At 44.0% G+C, this 25,496-nt stretch overlaps 1 protein-coding gene across 3 annotated transcripts in view; it reads left to right on the top strand.

Moving 5' to 3' along the window:
- The window catches only part of DAB1 (DAB adaptor protein 1), a 1,133,694-nt gene that overhangs the window by 184,773 nt on the left and 923,425 nt on the right, over positions 1–25,496 (top strand). For all 3 annotated transcript variants that reach the window (XM_004751627.3, XM_004751624.3, XM_004751628.3), the window contains exon 2: positions 22,402–22,532. The gene's annotated coding sequence lies outside the window, so the exon portion shown is untranslated. The remainder of the gene's footprint in view (positions 1–22,401; positions 22,533–25,496) is intronic.

Here is a 25,496-nt window from a genome sequence, read left to right as displayed (position 1 = left end):
GGATTTCTCAGCCCACAGCGTGTAAATACTTCTCATTAATGTGGTGGTCTGCACTTGTAAGTAGAGAAGCCAGCATCCCCATGACATCCGCTGGTGGAAACGTGGACTCCAAGAAGCCTGGGCCGGGAGTGAATGGCATGAGATTATGAAAAGGGATGGAGGAGTGGAGAGAACCCTCTGCACAGTAGAGTCTTTAAGTTACGAATAGTTTGTTTTTTGTTTTTTTGTTTTTTTGTAGATCTAGGAACAGCTCTGTTATCTCTCTTGGTAGGTGAATAGAAGGAGCAAAGGTGACTAAAATGTATAGATAATTATCCTGGGCATCAGGTACTTTACATACACTGTGTTTTTTGATACCGGGGGGCGGGGGGAAGACCCCTGGTGAAATTGACATTTTCATCCCAATTTTATATAGGATGTGAAAGGAGATTCAGGATTAAGAGACTTACAATTGATACATAACTGAGCCAGGACTGAAACATTGGAAACTTTGTAGGACGTAGTGTCTTCATCTGTAACACATGGTTGATAATGGCACACCTGCAGATTTGGATAGAAAGGACCAGCATGGTGCTGGTGTGTAGTTCGTGCTTGGCAAGAAGAAGGTCATGACCAGCTCTATATCTCCTTGCTAACTTCTTCCATCTCTTTCCTTCTCTTCAGCATTACATACAAGTGAACGTGCGGCGCGGGTAGTAATGTGGTCCCCTATGGTGTAGGTGAGATGATGGGAAGTCAGAGCCAAACCAGGGTTTTATCAACCTGTACTTGTGTATAGTGGACACCGTGGGGGTCTTGGACTTCTGTTTGGAATCACAGCATTCCTGTAGCTTGCAGAGTGATTTTATAGTGCTATTTAAATGTAAATATAGAAATCAGGTTTCCATCACCATTGGGGAAGGCATGGGAAGGATGAATCAATATTCACTGATACCTACTGTAGCATATGTTATCTTCATTATAGTTCTAAGAGTATGTAAGTTCCTTGAGGCTTGGAATTTTGGTCTGTTTTTGTTTGCCATGGTATCTACAGGATCTAGGTCAGCATGTGGCAGGGAGCAGAGCATCAGCACCTATTCGCTGAGGCTGTGGCTTAAGGAAGAGCACACCACCAGGCAAATCCTATCAACCACATGCCAAGGAGTAACTCATGAAGGTAGAGTGATCTGGTTAATTGTCTCTTATTTCCCTAAATATTGCTTAGATTAATCCCCTGCTCTCTATCACACTACACATACCACATCCAAAGGTCCATCATATTTTACCCTTATTCCTGCTGTAGTCTCCACTTTATGCTCCACAGTGTCATTGAATCCATGTCAGAAATAGCCAGAAAGGCTTGAAAATAATACAACAATGTCATTCTCCTGTTAAATGCCTGCCAACAGCTCCATGCCTTCCAGATGCAGGCCTAAACTCTCTCAACTCACAGGAGCCTACCAGATCTGGCCCACTAATCTCCAGCCCCATTAGTCTCCTCTTGCAATTCTGTACTGAACTACTTTTACATCCTCAGATGAGCCATGGTCTCTCTTGCCTCAGGGCCTTTGCATTTACTATTCTGTCTGCCCAGAACACTGCTCTAGCCACCCTCCTACACCTCTCCATACAAAATCCTTTTCCTAGATTTTTTGTTTTTTGATCTCCTGGGGGGGGGTGCTCTATTCACTGTTATAGTCTCTATCTAATGTCATTCTTCAGGGGGCCCTGCCTGAGACCTACCCCGTAAATTTCCCAACTTCATGCTTCCATAGTGCCCTGAGTGTCTTCTTTCAAACACTAATGGCTTTTAAATATTTGTTTTCTCCCCAGGGAGAGCTCTGTGGAGGAAGAGGCAGATTATATCTTATTTACTGTATTGCACCCTATGCAATACCTGATTGTATAATATGTGATCAATAAACATTCATTGAACAGATAATCATCATTTCAATACTAAGAGTATCCTGCAAACCAAGAGTCATTCCCACTTTTCAGATAAGGAAACTGAAATCCAAAGAGATTAAATTTCAAACTCAGGGTCACATAGCAAATGACAAATTCAAGTCTGACTGCAAAACCCATGGTCTTTCTGCTATTCCAATGAATTATTCCAGCAAATAAAATATTCCGCTTACTGAAGGGTCACAAAATGTGTTCTGTGCTTGGTACCAATTTGCAAAGAACCAAAACCTAACAGATGCAATCAATCCTTTCCCTGAAGACTCAAAAGGCCCTGCGGAGGATATTAGGGTAGCTGCTGAAGGACTCTGGGCATAACTGTCATTGGAAGGGAGTTGGAAATCATTCAGGCTATTTACATTTCCCCTCTAGATTCATAATAAACAGTCTCTGAACTTGACTTTCAACTCACAGAGATGATCCCATTTACTTCCAGTGTTAGTACAAGAGCCCATCTTTTTCACATGTATGGAACGGCATGAGGGTCTTTCGTGCCTTCTCCCGTGGCCTACGTCTGCACCATCCCCTTACTATCTGGGTTTCTGATTTGGACGTGTGATCATGGTCAGTAGGACACCCAGGCTGGAGAATTCCTTGCACCCACCCCACCTGTTCTGTGAGATGCCACTCGTTTGTACATCCACCAGAGGGCAGTGGCAGCAGAAAAGGCCAGCTTCCCCCATGCCACACTCCGTAACTCACCACCCAACACAGGAGCTATGGGCCCCAAGGGGTTAGTTACCAAGCACTGGAAATATAGCTAGTGCCACCTGTTAGAATGATAATATTTGGTTATATTCACTTAAAGAAAATATACCATGTAAGTTAATTTCACCTGTTTGTTTTTATTCACTTAAAGGCATTGACCAGAAAATTTAAGATTTCATATGTGGCTCACATTCATGGCCCACATTATATTTCTTGTAGACACCACTTCTTGATATAATCTATAGAAAAATGAAACAGAATTCCTAAAATAATTATAATTTGAATATAATTTTTCATCCTATACATAAATATGTTGCACAAATATCATGTCATAACAAGACTTAGGGGGGATCTTAGAGCTTCTCTAGACTATCCTTATTTTATGGTGGGAGCAACTGAGGCCCAGAGTGGTGAAGCAACTTTGCCCAAGGTCACACAGCCAGTAAGCAATAGAGCTCGTCTTTGAACCTGGGCCACTGGCACCAAATCAGTTTCCTTCATTCAAAGAGTGGTCAACAGAATCCAGGCATCATGGAGCTTAGAAGGTATCCCTGAGAACCTCCTACCTCCCAGGCATTAGCACCAGTGCCTGGAACATTGTAGGAGCACTTTTTTTCAAATCCCTCTGGAGATACTGCACCACACTGCACAAAGGATACAAAGATAAGTAACTCTCAGGCTCAGAAGATACCAGATGGATAGTAATCAGTTAAAATCATAAAACAGAGATACTGGCAAAGAAAGCTGAAAGCTAATATGGAGATATATCCAACCGCATTAGTAATTAAGAAATGCAAATAAAAATCACGATGTTTCATTGTTTGTTACCTTCATGTTCTTTCTAGTTTCAGAGGATTTAGGATTGTTCATAATCCTACATTAGAAAAAAAAAATCAATAGAAAATAGAATCAATATAAAGAATAGGGAAAAACAACAACAACAACAACAACAACAAAAAACCCTCCATTATTCTTTTGTAAACATGTCCTGTGGAGGGAATGGAGCTTCATCCCAAGTAAGTGGTTTGGACTATACAAACATTTCAGTTACCGTGGAGTCCTTTAACCCAGTTTGATTGGCTTTAGAAAAAAACAGTTATATCCCATTGATTATTTGATATACACCCGGCAAAATATTTAACTTCATTTAGCTTAGGAAGATCCCAAATCCCTGGTTATTCGTTAATATCAAAATGAGAAAATTCCTCAGGAAGAGAAATCAAGTCTTCTTCTGTCCCTCAGTTACTGCCATGGGACTTCACACATAATACTCAACTCGACAAAACTTTGCTGAATTTAGGATGATGTCCACATTTATTCTGTGCCAGGTAGGTGCCCATGCACTTTACAAGCCTCCTTATATAAATGACCTCATTTAATAATCTCAAAATCCTGAGAATTTGAATCTTCATTTGCAGATAAGAAAATAGACACTCCAAAAGGTTAAGAAACATGCGCCAAATCTCTGGTTACCAGGAGTCAGAGCTGAGATTTGAACCCATAATGTAGCTTGTTCCAAAGCTTGTGTCCCGATGTCACGTGAAGGATTAGAAGAATAAAGGGAAAAGAAAGAGTACAGGAGGGAGGGGAGGAGAGGGAGAGAGGAAGGGAGAGAGAGAGAGAGAGAAGGAGAAAAGGAGAGAGAGGGAGAAGAATGAAGAGAAGAAAGATGAGAGGGAGGAAGGGGTGAGTGTGGAAATGCACGTCTTTTGGTACATAGTCTAAGAAAGACAGAGAAAAGTCAGAGTTTCCCTGGAGAAAATTATTCCTGGCAGTTTAGAGAAATTTTCTAAAATAGCAGGTTAGGAACTCAGCCACCGTGGAAGGCTTGGTTCTCCGAAAGTTCCCCCAGGACAGTCTCCTCTCTTGCCACCTCCTTATCGCCAGGAACAATCTGCATGGCCAGTAATGAGGGAATCTTAATGCCCGCAGCCTCAGGAGTGGGAAGAGCTCAGGTCACAGGATCAGGCCTGGATGCTGGGGAGTGAGCTGTGTGGAGCTGCTGACTCTCCCCCTGGACCTGCAGTCCATTAGCCCTTACCCCCTCAGCAGGACAGTAATGAGAAGGTGAGGCTCACTCCACAGCCCTCTGCCAGCAGATCATGGGGTGGGGGTGCAGCCTCCCCAGGGGCAAGCTCATCCCACAACCGACCCTGACCAGCTTGCCATCACTGAGGTGCTGCAGATCTGCCTACGGGACAGCGTCTGTCCACAGTTCTGGCTCCCCCTGAGCTCTGCTCCTTACAAAAGTGCACTTGCATGATTAGGGAGCCAAGTAGCTCCAGCCTGACATCTGTAACATCCTTTCTCATTTCCGGTTGTGTATTTCCACCTGTGAGCCCACACTGTTTAGCGGATAAGGCAAAGACTTTGGAACCAGAGTTTTTGTTTGTGTTTGTTTGTTTGTTTGTTTTTTAATTTTATTATTTGACAGACAGCACAGGTAGGCAGAGAGGCAGGCAGAGAGAGAGGAAGGGAAGCAGGCTCCCCACTGAGCAGAGAACCCGATGCGGGGCTCGATCCCAGGACCCTGAGATCCTGTCCTGAGCTGAAGGTAGAGGCCCAACCCAGTGAGCCACCCAGGCTCCCCTGGAACCAGAGTTTTAATCGTAGTATCCCTCAGCCTCTATCAACTATATGACCTTGGGCATCTTACTTCATATCTATGAACCTCGGTTTCTCACATGTCATGAGGAATAATAATACCAGCCTCATAGGTTTATTTGGATTATTACTATCCATTATTAATAATCATTGCTAACACTGAGTATGATGTGTCAGGTTCTGTGTTAATTGCTTTTTACATATTATCAGTAGTCCTCATAAACTCTCCATGTAGATATTTCTTGTATCCCTAACTTAACACAAGTAGAAACCAAGGCTGAAACTGAGACAGAACTGAGACCCAAGAGACCTGTCTCTCTGACAAAGTCTGTAACCCTCACCACTATGCTATCTTGAAATTAAGAATTGAACAACCAGAACAAGACCCTGATAGACTATGTTGTCAGTAATATAACCTATTTTCTCCAGCCCTTTTCTCTTTGACTAGTGTCTCAGTTTGGAAAATAGAAAAAATAAGAAAATAGAAAGCTTTGAAGTGAGAATCCAAAGGGGAAAGCCAGAGACCAGCGATGAGAAGAAGCAATTGTAATCCTCAGACTAGAGGAACAGAAGGAGAAGGTGGTGCTAGCCAATCCCAGAGACTGGGGTCACCTTCAGAAGCTAGAAACTAAAAGGAACGATGGAAGAGATGCTAATCCTCCTGGAGATGCCAATGTGTAAAGCCAGAAGAGATGGGGATTGAAATACCCTGACCTCTTCTCTCCTCTTATCCTGTAGCCACCCCACAATGCCTCAGACTGGCCATATAAACTTACAACCCAAGAGCCTCAAGGCAGCTAGAGAAATGTCATCTGCTACAAACTTGACAAAGAAGGACAGAGAAGAGATCTGAGATCGATAGGCAGGTGCCTGGCATATCTAACAACTCCATGAAACAGGCAGGTTGAGATTATCCTCTGGATTTGACTCTGCTGAGGATTCAGTCAATGGCACGATCATGATCCCATTTTATAGAACGAAAAAGTAAAGCCTAAACAATAAGACCATCAGAGACCTAAAGAGGGAGTCATTAGCCCTGTGGGATTGGGGAAAGCTACAGAATATGAAGGACTTTGAGACGTCCTGGGTTATGGACAAGTAGGATTTTGTCAGGTGGCTCAGCTTTAAAGGGTTCTCCAGGCAGAGAGAACTGAAGAGGTAAAGATATGGATCCATGAATTGAAAGGTTTGGGCTATACAGTTTCTGAATTTCCTATCAATTCTAACTTATTTATTTATTTATTTATTTTTTAAAACCTTGGAATCCTCCTGGAGACTGGAGAGATATATAAAGTGTATCATTTTCCTAACAACTTAAAGGATCCATTTCCTAATACTGAATTAAATCCCTGGGTCCCTGTTTTCACTGGCCCCATGATATCCCTTCCTGTTGATGGAGAAGTTGATATGCAGATGGGGAACATGTTGTTAACAAGATCTGTCCCAAAGGGACAGAGAATTTTAGTCTCTAGTTAGCATAGTTGGTAATCAACAACACAGCAACTATACGTTAATGTTCCAGTGACCCATTAGTTCTAGGATACGTTGTCAGGACATTTGATCTACACATATTTCCATTATAGACCCCTTTGCACTGAGTCTGATGGCTGAACTTTCCTCTGACATCACATCCCCCTCTTGCAGGGCTTACCTCCCCCTCCTCCTGCTGGATTGGAGCACTCATTTTGAAATGCAAATCTGACAAAACACAGCCTCCCTCCTTCTCATTTAAAACCCTTCAAGGGTGCTCCATGCCTTCGAGATAAATCTAAGCTCCTTAGAGTATCTTGGCTCCTTCCTAAGTCTCTCTGTCCCCTTAGAATATCTTGGCTCCTTCCTAAGTCTCTCTGTCCCCTTCCTTGAACTGTGGGCTTCAGGTGTATTGAGCTGCTGCTCACGCTGTTTCATGCTTCCGTGAGAACAGTTTGCACGTGCTGTCCTCGCTGGGCTATCCCTTCCCAGCTACTGTCTCTGCCTCTGTCGATTGCTTCCTGTGGGGACTTCTCCCTGCTCCCCTCCTCCTCCTTTTATGCCTGTGTTTTCAATATGCCATGCATTTGTTGCTAGCACAGAACAAGCACTCCTATGTGTAGTCTTAGATGTATAGGGTCTTCTGAAGACCTGACACATAGTAACAACTTGGTAAATGGTAGCTATCAGGGGGAGGAGGGGGGTGGTGTTGCTTTGTTTCATTTCTGCCTTCCTAGTACCTTACACAGTGTCTGGCACACAGCAGGCTATCAGATAAATGTTGGTTGAATATATGAACAATTGAAAATTTAAAAAAAATAATAAAACATTTTAAAAGCCTCCTTCCCTATGGGAGTGCCTGGCTGGCTCAGTCAGGGGAGCATGTGGCTCTTGACGTTGGGGTTGTGAGTTTGAGTCCCATGTTGGGTATAGGGCATACTTACAAATAAAATCTTAAAACAATAACAACAACAAAAGCCTTTGATTATTAAATACGGTACTGTTAAGATATTGTCCGTAAGTCGGACCTGCCTTAGCATGCCCAAGTAGGAGCATGCTTCCAAGGTTGTTGGCAAGAAGTCCAACGGGGCTTTTATTAGAGTGCCATTAAAGGAGCCAGCATCTCTGTATGCATGGCCCTCTCATTTTATTTCTTTGCCCCTTAACTCAGCAGCCACCTGTGACTGGGGCTCAGCTTAACAAGCAAACCTTCCTGTGCAGAACTGACCTGCCCTGTGACGGACGATAACGAAGATCCTTAGCAGATGAGGAGGAATACTTGTACCTTCTATTATTTATCAACCATCCAAAGGCCCAACCATGTGGGCATTTAAACAGCCTCAGCTGGGAGGTTGGTCTGGGGCATGAGCCCTTTGATTAGCAGAGCTGCCTGGTAGACCACCCAGCAGTCAGACTTCGGTGCCATCCCTTGATGTGTCTCTCCAGAGAGGGGCTCGTTGAGCAGAGCGTTCATTCCATGCCAGCCCCAATTCCACCTGCAAGTCCTCCACAGCCTGGAGCATAAGAAACACCAGCACCGGTCCTAGCACATTAGAGGAGGCTAAGCTGACAGTCAGTCTGGGGGATTGTCCCAGAGCAGGAGGGGGCGGTGTTCTACAGACAGACTGCCTGAACTGGAATTCACACTGTGCATTGACACTTGTTAGCTGTGTGACCTCGGGTAGGTTACGTCTCCCCTCGATACCTCAGGTCCTACATGAGGAACATGAGGATGGTGGGAAGAGTGGCTTGGGGTTGGGGGGCTCACGTGAATGTGTATGGGTGGGGTAAGATCAAGAGCTGCCCCTTGCGTGAGCACCACGCAAGGTAGGTTCTCACTAGTCATTCTACAGACATCAGCTGAGACACGCTGAGCCTTGTTCTAGGTGCTGTGTAGGGAAACAGATGGAAGAATGTGCTTCTACCCTCATTGATCGCCACCTGCAAGAGACAAGGAAGTTAATCCCTGCAGTAGTTGGACCACTCTAAATGCAGGTTGCTCAAGATTCCAAGAGCATACAGAGCCTCTGCCCAGGATCATCAAGGGAGGAAGGCATTAAGGACTTCATAAGAGAAGATACTGGAGGGGCGCCTGGGTGGCTCAGTGGGTTAAGCCTCTGCCTTTGGCTCAGGTCATGATTTCAGGGTCCTGGGATAGAGACCCGCATCAGGCTCTCTGCTTGGCAGGAAGCCTGCTCCCCACCCCTTTCCCCCTGCCTCTCTGCCTACTTGTGATCTCTCTCTGTCAAATAAATAAATAAAATCTTAAAAAAAAAAAAAAAAAAGAGAAGACATTGGAGCTGAAAGGTGGAGAGGGAGTTTGGCAGAAGGATTAGTAGGAGAGAATATTTCAGATATGTAGGCTTTGCCAGTGTGAAGGTGCAGAGCTAGGGCCCAGTGTGGCCCGTCTTGGGGAACTGTAATGTGTAACTGGCCCGTAGGTGTGACGAAGCAGGGACAGGTGAGAGGGTGCATCACACCGGGGCCGCTCTTTGGGCCCCAGATGCAACTCTTAGGAGTTTAGCCCCAGTTTCTGTGGGTTCTGAGAATTCTCTCAGAATTGTGAGATTTGGTAAAACAAGAGAGAATTGAGATGGATGCTTTTTGTTGCATTTTGAGCAATTCAATTTATTTTTAAGAGCAAAAAATGAATAAATAAAACACTAGACTTCCCTGAGATCGGCGTTGGACCCGAGTTTCCGTACAGGCAAACAGAACATCAGTTTGTGAGCTACTTCTACTTGGACATGTGGCATATTTTTAACTCTATGATTCTTCTGACCAGGGTTCTCCGTCCAAAGGAAACTCATTTAGCCTGAAGGTTCTGCACCAATTACATAGTTTTATAAGGTCAAAGTAAAAGTTGGGAGTCATTTTATCTTCATCTGTACTGGTAGAAATTACAGAATCAAGCTGCTTTAATGAGAAAAAGAGCCGGGAAGGGAGATGTGAAAATGAAGGTGTCAGCACCGCTGGAGATTGCCGCCGCGTCTGGAAGCCAGAGGATGAGGCCGGGGCGGGCTGTGAAGTCCTCTGACAACGTGGTCTCCAGCCCCGAACAAGTTGCCGGGGCTTCAAGAGGAACAGACATGAAACACAACATCCTTCCACCCTTATTAAGATTTAATCCTGCTTTCAACAGGATTGTAATGTTATTAAATTAGATTTTTTTTCCTTCCTTAAAAGGGGATTTAACTTTTGCTTTCCTGACATCATAATCAACATGGAACAGATGCAAAGGGGAAATTGTGTGACCACTAGTAATACGGATCTATACTTAACATGTAGCATGCGAAGTTATTAAAATGGAAATTAATTCTTTTTATTACTATCGTACCCTATCAATTAATTTGGTTGGAGGTGCTTATGAATATGCAATCATTCCTCCCCACTGCCCATCCCTCAGTCTGTGTGTGCGGAAGGCATCGGTGAGGCACTAGGTGACATTTTAGATGCCTCTGCTAGTTTTGTTACCATTCTTTGCTCCCCACGCATGTGGTGGGTGGCGATCACTGACAAGGTATTGAATTCATTTTACATCCCAGGCTCTGTTCTTAGCACTTCACCTCCACTGCCTCATTCACAATACACCTATGAAACGGGCACTTTCGCTGTCCCTGTATGAAGAAGAGGAAGATGTAGCACAGTGAGGCCGAAGGAACTTCCCTGGATTACGTAGGCCTTCCGACCCTGAAAAACCGTGCTTTTCACCGTGTGCTACCGTGCGACTCATGGATTCCAAACAAGGGACCAGGACAGGGCTTGCATCTCAGACACCAAGCTCCCAGAGGAAAGGACTATTGTGGGGGATATGGAATGAGATAGAGGGCTCTGCTGGGGACATGTGTTTTAAAATATAGTTTTTATTATTATTTAGGTATGGCAAAGCCACCAGATCAGATGACTGTCATTCATAGTTTATTGCCCACAGATCCCCAGAGGAGGGGTCACAGCAGGTCCCAGGGTCCAAATGGAAGCTCCAGGCTTGGTCAGAAGGCAGAGGGAATGGGGGGGAACCGTGGGCTAGAGTCTTCATTGTGACTTCTCTAGGAAGGAACTGGAGGCAGGCTAAGCAGGTATATTATTGGCTTGTTTGAATAATTTCAGTGGGCTCTGGGCATCGGGCTGTCCCTGGTTGTTTAGTACTTGGCCCTGGGGTGATTAGGGTAGATGGAAGTGGCCTAGAGTGTTGAGGGGTGGAAGGAGGTACAGGATCTGGATTGGCTTATTTGCATCTGAGAAGTGCACTCCAGGAAAAATTGTTTACTGTCTCTAGGAATTAGCTAATCCTGGGAGGAATGCTTCCTGCCACACGTCAAAGCATCAGAAATACAGAAAATAAGATATGCTCAATTGAGTAAGCCCTCTGTGGGGGGGTGGTTTCTGTGGGAAGCCCTTGGGGGTACCCAGGTGGGAAGGAGGAAAGCAAATTGGGACAGGTGGGTCTGTAAGAAAGCCCTGACTATACAGTGTTTTTTTGTGATGCCCAGGAAAAGGCAGGAAATTGGAGGCACTGAAATTAAGTTTCAAATGATCTTTTTGCCTTCTGATATTACCCATAATACATATTTAACTTAATATGCATATCAAACTTTGAGGTGTGGGGGGTAGATTATGAACCATCTTTTTTTTTTTTTCAGCATAACAGTATTCATTATTTTTGCACCACACCCAGTGCTCCATGCAATCCGTGCCCTCTCTAATACCCACCACCTGGTACGCCGACCTCCCACCACCACCCCCCCCCCGCCCCTTCAAAACCCGCAGCTTGTTTTTCAGAGTAGTCTCTCATGACGAACCATCTTTTTGGCAGGACATTTCCTCCTTGGAAACAGAGACCCCGTCTTGATCATCATTGTACACCCTGCAGATTCTGTGTGAGACCTCTCTCTCACAATGGAAGGGCCCTAGTTCATAACCTGTTGTTAAATCTTGGTTCTTCAATAATATCTCATCCGGCAAAATCTTTCTTCAAGTGCCATTTGCAAACTATGGCTTTAGTAAGAGGCAGCTTGTCTACCCAGGTGAGAGGAGACCCGGAAGAGGGGTCATGGTCACGGATTTGTGCTTGACTGGTAACTCCTGACTCACCATTGCCTCTTTTTTTTCCTTACTTTGGAAAAGCAAGAGACATTTTGTAAAGTGGACCAAGATAGCCCTACAGCGGGACCAACTCTAGGTTTGCTGTACAAGTACAGCACTTGAATGTGAGATGATCTATACATCGCTTGTCTAGACTTTTTATTTTATTTTTAAACTTTAAATTTAAATTCAATTAGCCAACATATAGTGCATCATTAGTTTCAGATGTAGTGATGCTTCATCACGTGCATTTGTGCAAGCTTTGTAATCACCAATCCAGAGTTTTAGGACATCTGGATTCCTCTTCTTTCCCCTACCCGGTCTAACAGCAGCCAATCTCATTTCTGTCTCCAAAGTGTGTCCTGGAATGTCCACATTCAAATATCCTGCGCCCAGGTCTGAGAAGCCGCAACTGATTGTCTCCTACACTTTTATGAGAATTGCTTTATGGGTCTCTTCATTTCCCTTACCACCCTCCAGCTCCTGTATGTGAGCCATAAATTATTTTGTAAATATAGAAGATATCAAGTCACTCTTCTGCTTAATATTTTTTTTAGTGTATCAGCTGGGGAAGGCTAGCTGCTGTAGCAAGGGGAGCCAAAACCATGCAACAGCCCACATGTAAGAGTGACAGGCTGAATGCGTGCAAAGCTCAGCAGGGCGGCCCCACTCTACAGAGTCATTCAAGCCTTCTTAACACATGGTTTCAAAGATCCCCTAGATTGGATTTCCTGGAAGCAGACCCTGAAACCAGGACTCATATGAAAGTGATTTGTAGGAAGTTTAAGTGGGAAAAACTGATACAAACATGGGGAAGCGGGACCAGGAAGGGAAGGAAATCAGGCAAGGGTGTAGTATCAAGCAAAAGCCCAAGGAGATAATTTTAGCCTAATCCCACAAGTCAAGATCTAGAGACACTGTAGATCCCAGCTCAGCATTGAACCATTAGGAGAAGAGAGCTGGAGTATTTACGCCTGTTCATTGGTGAAGGGCAACCTCTATCTAGGGAGACAGAACTTCCCAGGTACTTCTGGCAAACAGTGTGGGTCGGCTGAGGGTGTTCTGACCCTAAGGGCAGGTCACGGATGAGGACATGGGGGGAGGTGGGGTCTGGCATTTGGGAGAGAGACAACACCTGGAGTCAGCCCTGCAGGCAAATGATCCAAGGGGAGGTAAGTGGAACCCTGAGCCCACCTGCTCCCTCAGAGGCACCCTGGGGGCGTCATTTCAAGAGGAAGGAGAGGGCCTAGGCAACTTAAACAGGCCACACCTGGAAATGAGTCCCATCACTTCTGCTTACATTCCATGGGCTGGAAGTCAGGTTCAGGGCTGTGGCTAACTCCAAGGGAGGCTGGGAAGTGTGGTGCCGCTGGGTACCCAGGAAACAGAAGAGAGCAGAGGTCTCCTGCCACAGATGGCCTGCCTTAATACTTGAATACAAATCTATTCTTCCTGTGGGGCCCTACGAATCTCTACCTGCCTGCTTGTCCAGCTGTGTCACGCGCCACTCTCCGCATCCCTGCCATACTTCAGTTGCATCGGGCACTGCTTTGTCGTCTGCTAGGTTTTGTTACTGCAGACTGTGGAAAAAAGTAGCAGAAACCTTTTGGCCTAAAATTGCAATATTTTGGCTTAATGACAAAAGTGTTCATTTGGCCTTTGTATAACGGTGTTTGATGGATTGGGATAAAGTAGATAATGAAACAACTAGTCACGTTTAGTGGCGCCTATAAGAACCATAGCTGGCCTTAGATAGACTTCCAGGAAGTGGGGAGCCAAACCTGCCTGTGGGCAGCCTGGGGTGGCCAGGGGCCCTCAGCCAGCCACCCTGTCTCATCATTACTGGTGCTAATGCAGAGCCCCCTGACGCTGGGCTGAAGCTCTCTGATTACCAGATAGGGGCATGACCTTGGGCAAGTTCATGATCCTACGTATCCCTCAGTTTTCTCATCTGTAAAGTAGGACTAATGATTGTTCCTAACTTATGGAATTATTGGAAAGATTGAATGAGTTCATACAAGAGGAGGGCTAAGTGCTTTCTAACTGCTGTTATTACTGTTCGGGCACCTTCGGGGCACAAAGACTGCCACCCGAGCTTCCCGGCCCTCTCCCTGGGGTGGGATCCAGAAGGGCACTCTCCTGTCAGTGACTTCTCTTCTGCTTCCTGCTTAGCATGGGCTAAGGGATGCTTGGAGCCAACAAACAAAAGCAAGCTTCTCTTTAAAATGAAGCATGTGTATACATGTATTTTCCCTGCATTAAGCTCTGTGTGGAGGAGTTCGTCTGGGACTGGGGGGGTCCAGGATCACTTCTTTCACGTGATTGGCCCTGCAGCTGGGGCGGCACCAATGGCTGGTGACTGGCTGGGCTCGTGTTCTCTCTCTCTCTCTCTCTCTCTCTCTGGGCTTTCTCTCTCCCTCTCTCTCTCTCTCTTTCTGCCTCTCACCTTCTAAAGCTTTTCTCTCCAGTTACCCTCCCTCTCTAGCAGAGTAATCACGCTTCTTTACGTGATATCCCAGAGCTCTTGAGAATGTGAAAATAAATACTGCTATGCCCCTTAAGGCCGTGGCTACTTCTGCCACATTCTGCTGGTCAGAGTAAGACGCAAGGTTCAAGGGGAGGTAGACCCTACCTCTTCTGGGGACCAGTAGCGTGCATATACAGGAATGGAAAGGATTGCTGTTGGCCGTTTTGCAGACAATCCCTAATGCTCAGCAAGTAGAAGCTTAGTTTTCATTGTTAACTGGATTCATTTTGGGGAGGAGGGCCAGGGGCTGCGAGACCAAATTACCTTTTCAACAAAAGACATAAAGACCAGGAAGATGATATCATTAAATTTCTTCTTTGGGATGGGAAGAGATCATTTCTGGGCTAAGTGCTACTAGAACAGCTATAATCTGCAAACATTAAATCTTTGTCTCTATTTCCCTCCGGTTTTCCCATTCTAACTATGGGATCTGGCAGACCAGAACGAGGACTGTGCCACTGATACTTAATTTGGAGAAAATCCTTGAGTTGGTTGCCTGTCATTGCATAACAAATCATCCCACAATTAGTGGCGTAAAGTAACAACATTGAATATCTCCCACTCTCTGTAGATGAGGAAACTGAGGCAGCTTAGCTGGTTCCTCTGGGTTCTGGAGTCTGGCTCAAGCTGCAGTATTTTGGGGGCTGCAGTCATCCCATGGTTTGGCTGGGGCAGGATCCATTTTTCAAGCCCACTCAGTGGTTATTGGCAGGATTCATTCCCTGGCAGACACTGAGACCAAGGGCTTGGTTCTTCTGGCTTTTGGCAGGAGGCTGCCCTCAGTTCTTTACCACATGGGCTTCTCCATAGGGCAGCTCAGAAATATGGTGGCAGGTTTCATCAGAGTAAGCAAAGAGAGAGCCAGAGAGAGTGAGTGAGTGCCAGCAGGATGGAAGTCACACTCTTTAGGAACCAAATTGCCAGAGCCACCTTCTATCTCTGTTGTTGTATTCTGCCTGTTAAAAGCAAGTTACTAGGCCCAGGCAACACTCAAGGGTTAGGAATCACATGGGGTCTTGCATATTGGGAGGCAGGGATCATGGTGGCCATCCAAGAATTCCAAGTGTTACCATTCCTTCCAGCAATTTTAGACTTGAATTTCACTCCATCCCTAGACATCACACCACTATGCATAGTGAAATGTGTCTCAGTATGCCTGGAATAAGCCCAGGTTAAGTAATTAAAGAGAAAAGATCAGTCTAAGTGTAGAATAACAATGCCTTGAATATTAAAAAAAAAAAAATTCCCATAGAGATTTTCTTCATTTTCATAAGGTAGAAGTGCTTTGCGTAAGAGAAGTCAACTTTGTCCCTCCTAATTAATCTATTTAACACGTATCTGTAGAGTTCTTTCTAGATAGTGAGGCTATAAAGTTGAAAAAAAAAAAAAACATTATCCCTGTCCTTGAAAAAATCAGATGAGAACGTGAACACTTAGTAATGTGTGAAAAATGCTGTGAGAGGAGGTGTCATGGCATCAGAGACGGTGGCCCTTGGATTACTCTGAAGGTTCAGTAGGACTTAGCTGGATGAAGACTGTTTCAGCAGGCTCCTAACAGGAAACAAAGGGCATGATCAAAATGAGATCATTGAAGGGAGGTGTATTCCCAAAGGGGAGGGTCTAAGGAAACCAGAAGCCATCGTATAGGCATATGGTACCCAGTTGAAACCACCCAAGCCCCATGCATTGAGAGGAGGCTGCACTGACCAGAATCTGGAAAGCCTTATAACATTGGCCTCCTTGACAGAAGAGAGCCTTCCTGAGAGGGAAATAGCTAGATCTCATTGACTTTATACGAAAGAACCAAGGGAATACATTCTTGACCTCACTCCCCTCTTTCCCTTTCATCCTCTGACAAACCCAGCTGGAAACCGGAGGCCCTGAGGACCCTCACCATGGCCCAGACAGATCAGCCTCAAAAGGCATAGGGCAGAGTGGAAAGATGGAAGGTGTGTCTAGGGGGGGCAGTCGAAGCCATCTGACACTGTGGGTTAGTCAAGCCCGTTCCAAAGAAAGGGACCATAGTGAATGGAGGGAGAGGTGAGAGGGCCGATGACCTTGGACTTAAAAATGTGATTGAAACAAGGGGTGAGAAACAACAGCCTACAGAAGCAGGCGGAGGGCCGGTCATAGGATTCTCCCTGGATCCTTCGCCACATCGTCTTACCTGACACACCAAGCCCCTGGCCACGCTGCGGGCAGAGGGCACCTTCAATAGTATATCCACATCACACTGTGCCCTCCTGGGCTGTGCAAAAAAATGTAGATTCTACCCTGGAGATTTTTCAGTAGGGTGTTTGTGTGATCTGTCCTGCATGCTACACAGGGTGGCTGTGGGGTTAAGGGTGGCTTGGAGGAGGGCTGGTTCAAATTCCAGCTCTGCCCCTACTACCTTGGGGCTTTGCACAAGACCTTTAACCTCTCTGGTTCCTGGTTTTCTGACTCGTAAAGCTCAGCCAGCAACTCCTGCTCTCTGAACGTGCGAATTAGATGAGGTAGATGTTTTTGAAAATACAAAATGCTCAACTTAAGCAACTAACACGCAGATCAGCAAGTGCTTTTAACAGAGAACAGGAGTGAGAAGGGAATTGGATCTTGGGGCCCCCCCTCCATGCCAGGCATTGTGCTGGAACCTTCTATATTTAATATTCTGTTCACTGCACGCTGTCACCCCTGAGGTAGCTATTATCTCATTTCATAGAAGAGGGAAGAGAGGCCTGTGTTGATTACTGATTAGGCACCACGCCTGGGGGACAGGAAGGTAAACAAGAATGAGTCTTGGCCTTTAGGAGTTTATCATTATGGTTACTGAGGCTACTTAGATCAGTGCTCCTCACATTATAATGCCCACCTGGCATCTTGTTCAATGGCACATTCTGACTCACTAGTACTGGAATCTGGCTAGAGATTCTGCCTTCTCCCAGATGATGCAGATGCTGCTGGCCTGTGGACCATACTTAAAGGAGGTTAGAGGATCAGATTTAACATGCACACACAGACACGCACATGCACACGCATGTTTTTATCGTACTTGTAGCCATGCGAAGTTAAAGCAGAGGGAAGATCTTTTACAGCTATTCCAACTTCAGGAAATGGAGAAATAGAAGGAGAAAGCCATGGGCCCTCGTATTTAGTGGAATAGCAGTTACTAAAACCAGGCATTCTGTTCCGGAATCTAAACCTTCCCTTGTTTGGGCTGAGCTGGGATATTGTTTTTCTGCCCCTTGGATATATCCCATTATGAGCTTTGATCAAAGCAAACCTTTCCCTTTGAGGCTTGGGGCACATGTGAATGGCTTTGTTATCCGCATGTATCTGCATATATTTGCAAAGCAATTCAACTGCTTCTGATGGGGAGGAGCAGTAGGGCTGGTGGTTGAGCCTAGGGTTTAAGCATCTCTCTAAAGCTTGGTCCTTGGAATCTCATCTTAAAAGAAATCCAGCTGCAGAGACCCGGGGCAGTCCTGGTGAGTGAAGAAACTAGGAGCTGGGATTCCAGCTGCTTAGCTGGTTGAATATTCCCAGCCATTCACTGGAGGCTTTTGTCAAGGGGAGTTTTGCTTCACTTGAGGCCCTGCCTCCCCCTTTTCCTGTCCATTTTGTCCAACTATCTTCTTCTTCTTTGTTTTTTGTTTGTTTTTAAGATTTTATTTATTTGGTGGGGGTTGGAGAGCAGAGGAAGAGGGACAAGAAGACTCCCCGCTGAGTATAGAGCCAGATGCAGGGATCTATTCCACAATCCCGAGATCATGATCTGAGCCAAAATCAAGAGTCGGATGCTCAACCTACTGAGCCCCCCCCCCCGGGGTGTCCCCCAGGTTCCCCCCTAAGTATCTTCTTAAATTGTTTCTCTGAACGGGGCACTCTCCTATTCAACGTCTTTCCACTGTTGTCCTTTATCTATGGGAGAAAACCAGTCTTAACATGACACTCCAAACCCTCCCTAGTTCCTTGGCTTCAGCATTCCCTCCACTCCCTGCTCTAGCCCACTAGCCAAAGCACTTCTGGTTTTCCCTAAACCTTGGACATTCTTACCTTAAGACTTTGCTTTTGATAGTACTTCAGTGAATGCCTTCTCCCTACTTCCCTTACTCATGTCCCAGTTCTATCCATCCTACAAGACTCCATTCAAATCCTATGCCCTCTAGGGAGCCTTCTTGGAACTTTCCACCTGGAGAAATTCTTCCCTCTTGGGAACCCTGTTAGCATTTTATTCATGACTTTCTTACTGTGTGAAGTTTTTTATTTGTTTATGTGTTAGGAATGTCATGGGTCATTGCATGTCTTTGATGAAGATCTAGAACATAGGTGAGGTTTGGTGGGGTGAGGTCCAGAGCCGATGACCAAGAACGAATTCTTGAGATATCTTTGGTGCAAAATGGTGGTTTACTAAAGCACAGGGACAGGACCCATGGGCAGGAAGAGCTGCTGCCCTGGGGACGTGAGGAGTGGTCCATTATATACTTGTAAGTTGGGGAGGGGATTAGGGATGATGTAAGTCTCTAAGGAATTCTGGAAGCAAGGTTTCTAGGACCTTGAGGGGCTAGCTATTGTCTGGGGAAAAGGTTACTCATTACCAGTAATAGTGGGCCATATGCTTGGGAATGATTGTCGGCACTATCTTGGAGGTTTATAGATCAAGTTTCCAAAGGAATTGTTAAAGTAGACTTACAGGGGCTCAGTGGGTTAAAGCCTCTACCCTCATGATCCCAGGGTCCTGGGATAGAGAGCCCTGCATTAGGCTCTCTGCTCAGTAGGGAGCCTGCTTCCCCCTCTATCTCTGCCTACCTCTCTGCCTACTTGTGATCTCTGTCTGTCAAATAAATAAATTAAAAAAAATAAAAATTAAAAAAAAACTAAGTAGACTTACAGGATCTGGTTGGGGGTAGGGGGGTCCGTCAGGCTAGGATTGTCCTTTGCCCTTAGCAAAGCCTTAAGGTGGGGGTAGTTGAGTCCCTAGAGGAGAGTCACTCTGCCTATTTCAAGGGCTTGTCAGTAGGTAAGGAAATTTAATAATTTTTCATGTGCCTCTGTGTCCCACATCATCTTGAAGGCTGCCCATGCCTAGTCATATATATATACACACACACACACATATACATACAGAGAGAGAGAGTAAGTGCTTAATAAAACTTTGTGTGAGTACATGAATGAATGAAAGATAAGACAGATGGCACCTGAACTGTGATTTTATGGCAGCATATTTTCCAATGTATTAATTCTTTCAATACATATTTATTGAGCTCCTGCTCTGTTGCAGGTCTGAGGTTCTGGCAGTACAAAGGTGAAGAGAGGAGAGTCCTGGCCCCCCAGAGGCTGTTCTGGGGATGGGGCCATCTCATGTTCTTTGTTTAATTAAGTTGGCTACACTCCAACTAGTTGCTTAATAATAAATGATTTGAAAAATCTGAAAACATCTGATACTTTTACAGATCAGTGACCTGTTAGATGAACAGGCTAAATCTTGTTTAATCTGTGCTTCTGTTCATCAAAGAAGTCTTTTGGTGTGGAGTGTGACAGCAAATTAGATTGTACTTTCATTGTGCTGTTTGCGACCCCCCATCTTAAAAATAATAATGGTATATATTTATGGTAGAAACCTTGGAAACAAACAAAAAAAAATGTATAAATACCTCTCATAATCTCAGAAACAAGAAATCAATGATTATTAACATTTGGTATATTTCCTTTCAATTTTCGGTTTGTTGCATTTTTAGGAACACACACAGAAACACAGCTGAGTCATGCTTTTTGCCTCCTGCTTTTGCTGTTTTTCTTTTCTTAATAATATACTTACTGCGTATTTTTTGCATATTGTTAAAAATTCTTAAAATGATTTTTAATTACATTTAATATTTATGGTATGGCGTGTCATAATTTTTAAACCCTTTCCCCATTATTTATAAAAGCTAAACACTGGAAACAACTACACTGTGAACATCTTTGTGTGTTACTATTTTCCCTAATCTGATCATTTTATTAGCATTCTTGAAGTGGAATTAGTGAGTTAAAGGGTATGAAGATGTTTAAGTCCTTTCTCTCCATTTTTACCAATTTTTCCTTATCAGAGATGGTTAATTCTTCTCATCTTATTTTGGATGAGTCTGGCCTCAACTTTATTTAATACCCTTTTATAATTAACAGAGTCAGCCGGCTCCAAGCCCCCTCCCTCCTTAAAGCATAGCGAGCAGCTTCAAGATGGGTTTTTTGAGACAATGCCGTCATTCATCTGTATCCACAGTGCTGTCTGATGCTGCTTCTGTTGATGTTTTTGTAGTCTGAGTGATGGATTTTTGTAACAGCAACTGTAAGTGGACTTGACATCAGAAACACTTTTTTTTAGTGCCTCCAGCCTGCATTTTGATCTTTTAGCTAAAATATACTGGACGCTCTTCTTCTGCTCTCAAGACTCCTAGAAGAACAATCCCACTGAGGCTGTGTTGAATTAGCCTGAATCACCAGCTTCTCATTGCTTGCTGGGATAAGGGCTATCCATCCCTGGACTCTCAAGGTCCTGGTTCTCATCTTGGTCTGTTTCAGCTGTGGGAGAATCAGGGAACTCATTATCATCAGCCTTAATACCGGGTAGTGAAACTTCACTTTAATTGAATCTACTTATAAAACTCTCACATCTCTGTAATGCTCTACAGTTTACAAAGCACTTCCAAGGGCATCAGTTAATTTGATCGTCACCATCTTTCTGCGAAGTAGCTGTTGATACCATTCCTGTTTCACAGGCAGGGTAACCAGGATACAAGCAGTGCAAGCTGCTAGGGTTAGTAATGGAAAGAATGTGGAAACATCCTTTGAAAACATATAGACCCAATTTCAAATCAACCCCGTCACAAACTAGTTGTATTAAGTAAGTTCTCAGAGGATCAGATTCCTCCTCTGTGCACGGAACAGTATAGTTGATTCTTGTTTTTTGATTCTTAATTTGCGAACCCAGCTGCTAACTAAAATTTATTTGTAATTCCAGTTCAGTACTGCTGGTGCTTTTGTGGTCATTAGCAGACATACACAAATCAACAAACATATGAGGAGTTGCCCAATATGCATACTCCCAGCTGAGGTCACGCAAGGCAATGTTCTGCCTTCGGTCCTACTATAAGCAGGTATCTTTTGTGAGGTCATTCTAGTGCCGCGTATTTTACATTTTTGTTCTTTCTTTTGGTGATTTAATGGTTTTCCATGGTTAAACCCCAAGTATATGCTGAAGTACCGGTTTGTATTCATAAGCATAAGAAGGATGTGATGTGCTTTATGGAAAAAAGACATGTATTAGGTAAGTTTTATTCAGGAGTGTGTTACAGTGCTGTTGGCCATGATTTCAATGTTAATGAATCCACTTTGTATTAAATTAAGTGTCTTTAAACAGAAACACACATAAATCCACATATGTATTGATCAATTGATGAAATTGTTGTGACCAGAGGCTCAAAGGAACCTAACTCTGTGTTTCCCTTAGGAGCAATGGCTCATGATTCCCACAGCTTTATAGAACATTACTGCAAATAACAAGAATCGATTGTATCTATTTTGTGAGGTTGCTGTGTATGTTAAATAGGGATGTGTGTAAAATGCCCACTGTGTTGATGTTCTGTAAGGGGCCACTATATTCTACTGCATGAGGGAACAGAGGCTGCGAGACATTACCTGCCTTATTTAAAATCAGTAAACCAGAAAATGATTCAGGTTAGTAGCATATAAATCCATTCTGTCTGAATCCAAAAGCAGCAGTCCTCAAAGCATACGGGCTGCATCTAGGAATAATCCCATATGGGGAAATTAAATGCTTTTTCATTCCTTCTGTGTTTGCTCTTCCTTTAAACATTTTATCTACATGATTGAATTCTGAAGAACCTATTTAACCCCCCACTACCACCATCTTTGTGCCAGGCCCGGTGCTAACCATGTGCCATCTGGTATGTCTTCTTTGCAGCGAGCCTATAAGGTAGACATTGTTATCATGACCATTTTAGAGACCCAGGGAAATTAAATGAATTTTTCAAAGTACTACAACTTGGAAAAGAGCGAAGATAACAGTTTGGGTCTTTCTGACTCCGCAGCTCCTGCTCTCAGTCTTGACATCAGAGAGTGCCAGACTCTTGGGGAATCTATAGACCAACAGCCAACTGAAGGGACGACAACAACAAACCAGTGGAGAAGGACACCGTGTTATCTACATTTACCTACCCAGGTAAGGTCATTCAAGATAGTGATCAGCATTAGCCATCATGGTCTTATACAGAAAAGTTATCTTAATATCATAAAAGTATGACAAACTTCACTTTGGATTAAAAAAAAAAAAAAACACCCAACCCATTCACCTTTATGAAAGCCTTACAACATTGTCTTTCTTTTTCTCATTTCGCCCAGGACATTATCACAGAGAAGTGGCCTTTGGTAACCATACCTCTGCACTGTATTCTAAATTATTTCCCCTGATCTCGGCCTGAGCTTTGTCACGTACCCAGGCAGTGGACTGGATAAAATGATAGCTAAGATCACTTTTCAATTCCAAGGATGATTTTAGAGTTTGGCCCCTGTCTCCTTCCAGTCCAGAGACAAAGAGGAGGCTGGCCTAATGTACATCAGGCATCAAGTCAGCAGCTGCTGCTCTATCAATCTTGCCCTTGACGGGAGCAGGCACCTTGTGAATTGACCTCTAGGAAGAATGAATGCTTAGTGGTGGCAAATAAGTTGTATTAACTATTGGGTAACAGAGCTCACACATAAATCTCCTGTGGATCTATATTCCTTAAGGAAATCCATCAGGAAAGAGAGGCAACTCATGGAAGACAGGGACATAACTCTCTGGCTGTTCCCCACCCCCCTGAGATAAATACCCTTCAGAAATGGAAATGGTCCACCAGATAAGTTAGCTTTAGGACTCTTCCACTTTTCTACTCACCTATAAATTAGGGGTCTTCCATGGTCCAAGCTTGTGCTCATTTGCTAAAATGTTGCTAAAATAATAAGAAAGAACCAACAGCAAGTATAGTTTATTGATGTGAATATGGTACCCTCTGATCATGTGCCAAGTTCTGAGCATATTTAAACCTCACAACAGCCTTGAGAGATAATACCATCATCATCCTCATCTACAGATGAAGAAACTGAGATACCAAAAGATGAAATAGCTTGACCCCATCACATCACTAAAAACATAGGAGAGCCATCAATTGAACCCATACCCCTCTCTGCAAAACTTCAGCATTCTAACCAATACACTATGCTGCCTGGCCTATAGTAGATGCTGTCTTTCCATATCATTTCCAAATTTTGCTATGAAAAGCCCAGATTCTTGATTTTTCCTTTTTGGTGACCATGTATGAAAATAGCCTGAATCAACTCAATTACTATATATAAATCTTACTGTGTATGTCTGATTCAGTGTTCTGGAGACATAGACATGAAGAGCAGACTTCTGCCTTCAAGAAGTGCCCCTTCAAGAAGGAGAGCATGTATACCTGCGGCGAGATTATAAAGTCTGTAGGAGAGATATTAGGGAAGTTGTGAGAATACAGTACCAGTTGAGCTTGGAGGTTGGGGGTCAGGAGCAACAATGCTCTCCAGGTGGAGGTGAGAAGAGGACCCAGGGAGCCTCCGTGGTAGCTGGACTGTGGGACGTATGTGGGGGATTGTGGGGAATGTTGGTGCTGCATCATCCCGGGGTCATATTTTGGAGGTACGTGAACGCCATTGAAAGGAGATTGCATTTTATTAAGTGGACTATGGGGACACCGCAAAGGTGCTTGGACCCAAGAGGAACCTGATCAGAGCTGAATTCAGGATAAATATACCCTAAATTTATGGTTAACGATTTCATATATTACCTCTCTAGCGTATCTGCATATATCAGGAGACAAAAGAGAACAACCTCACAGATGAATCTGAGGTAATGGGGTGTCAGACACCAGGGCAAATCCTTGGTTTCTAGTTCCCTCAGTCAAACCACTTAGCTGGCAAGTTCCCAAATGTGGTGAGTCAAATGAAATACTGGGAAGACTGGTAGAGATCCAGATCCCTGGGCTCTGCCTCCTGAAAGTGCTAGTTCAGAAAACACTCCTCGTCTCGGGACTAGGGGTCAATGTTTTTAAAGCTGGCCAGTTGAGTTCAGTAACCACTGACTCACATAATGACTTCTATTGGATGCACTAAAGACATTTGTATCAATTTAAGGAGCTTTACTTAAAGATCAACTTTGAAGCCCCTCCAAAAGTGCTTATATTGCCATAGATGCGCTTTAGTCGGAACCGATAGGATACGTGTGTGTGTCTGTGTGTGTGTGCGTATACAAACAAAACCAATAGAATGTATGTGTACACACACACACACACACATATTTTATTGGTTTTGTTTATGTTTAAAATATTTATCTTATACACACTCACACATACACACACATACACACACAGACCTAGAAGGATCTGGCTCACCCAAGTCTCAAGATTTGCAGCTGGCTAGCTGGAGTCCCAGAAAAACTGATGTGTAGGTCCAGTCCAGAAGCTGGTAGTGGATTTCAGGCCCAGCAAGAGCCAATGCTTCGGCTTAAGTCTGAAGGCAGGAATAAAACAATGTCCAAAGCCAGCACACTTAGGCAGTATGAAATTCCCTCTTACTAAGCCTTTTCGTTCTATACAGGTCTTCCTTCACCTGTTTGGATGAGGTCCATCCACATTAGTGAGGACTAAATCTGCCTTACTCAGTCTACAAACTCAAATATTTTAATTTCATCCAGAAACACCCTCGCAGACATACCCAGAATAATGCTCACCAAATATCTGGACACCCTGTTGCCCAGTTGAGTTAATATGTAAAATTAGCCATCACAAGATGTTATAATAGGGACTTCATTATAATAGTATGGTCCCTATAATAACAATGGTAACAAGAATCATTATTATTTACATTCTTTTAGTAGCTGACACGATAAGTGTGTAGACAGTATTTGCAACTGAAGAAAGCAAGCATAGATGTTTATACTTTATTAAGGGTTTTTGTCACTTATCATCTTGTTTTACCCTATTACCCTATTACCTTCTGTTTTTGAGATGGGTTTGCACAAAGTACAAAGAAGTGAGCTTACCTGTCCAAGGACACAGGGTAAGTGATAAGGACCAGCTCAAACCCAGAGCTTCTTTTATGATCTTTTCACTGT

Source organism: Mustela putorius, unplaced genomic scaffold, assembly GCF_011764305.1.
Source record: "Mustela putorius furo isolate JIRA1106 unplaced genomic scaffold, ASM1176430v1.1 tig00003853_pilon_pilon_pilon, whole genome shotgun sequence".
NCBI classification, from domain to species: Eukaryota; Metazoa; Chordata; class Mammalia; order Carnivora; family Mustelidae; genus Mustela; species Mustela putorius.
This window is presented reverse-complemented; position numbering and strand designations above follow the sequence as displayed.